Raw genomic sequence first — 811 nt, forward strand, 5'->3', positions numbered from 1 at the left:
ACGAGGCAGCAGAGAGAGGACACGAGGCAGCAGAGAGAGGACACGAGGCAGCAGAGAGAGGACACGAGGCAGCAGAGAGAGGACACGAGGCAGCAGAGAGAGGACACGAGGCAGCAGAGAGAGGACACGAGGCAGCAGAGAGAGGACATGAGGCAGCAGAGAGAGGACACGAGGCAGCAGAGAGGACATGAGGCAGCAGAGAGGACATGAGGCAGCAGAAAGAATCAGAGAGAAGAGCACAGGAGAGCAGGGAGAGAATGGACAGACTGTTTTCTATCACGATAACAAGAGGGGAGTCAACGTGAGCAATTACCAAGAGACAAACTGAGGTAGAGACTGAGATAAAAAAATAAATGTTTTATTTTAAAACAGGAGCATGGGAGGGAGTGGGACCTGAAAATGGAAAAGTTGCAGAGGTGAATGAACAGGTTGGTGAATCCAGGAAATATGATTTGATGGAAAAAATGTTTTCTTGCTTACAGGTGAGGGCTTTAGGTGAAGCGCTGAGGAGCAGGTGAGTTCCAAGGTGAATATTTACAGGTGAGTATTTATTTACAGGTATGTTGGAGGCGAGACGGCAGCGCATGGACAGGTGAGTGGCTCGAGGATAGGCAGGCTGAATTGACCGGGATCCAAGGATTTCCAAAGTGTTTCTTTAAACCTGAAAACAGGTAGGTACTGGAAAAAACACGAAGATAAGTTAAACCAAGATTCAGGAAATTTTTCACAGGCTGAGATCATACCCAAAATGGTTTGATGCTTCAGCGAAGAGTTGATCCTCAGGTCTTCGTTATACAGCCAGCGCCTGATG

General features: G+C 48.0%; 1 long non-coding RNA gene across 1 annotated transcript in view; it reads right to left on the minus strand.

Annotated features, from left to right (window-relative positions):
- Positions 1–382: 382 nt before the first annotated feature.
- LOC106531633 (uncharacterized) overlaps positions 383–811 on the minus strand; it is a 3,263-nt gene continuing 2,834 nt past the window's right edge. The window contains exons 3-4 of the long non-coding RNA XR_001311964.1: positions 481–805; positions 383–393 (exon numbers count right to left, since the gene is read on the minus strand). This is a non-coding gene — a long non-coding RNA (uncharacterized LOC106531633). The remainder of the gene's footprint in view (positions 394–480; positions 806–811) is intronic.

Source organism: Austrofundulus limnaeus, unplaced genomic scaffold (genome assembly GCF_001266775.1).
Source record: "Austrofundulus limnaeus strain Quisiro unplaced genomic scaffold, Austrofundulus_limnaeus-1.0 Scaffold660, whole genome shotgun sequence".
Classification (NCBI taxonomy): Eukaryota; Metazoa; Chordata; class Actinopteri; order Cyprinodontiformes; family Rivulidae; genus Austrofundulus; species Austrofundulus limnaeus.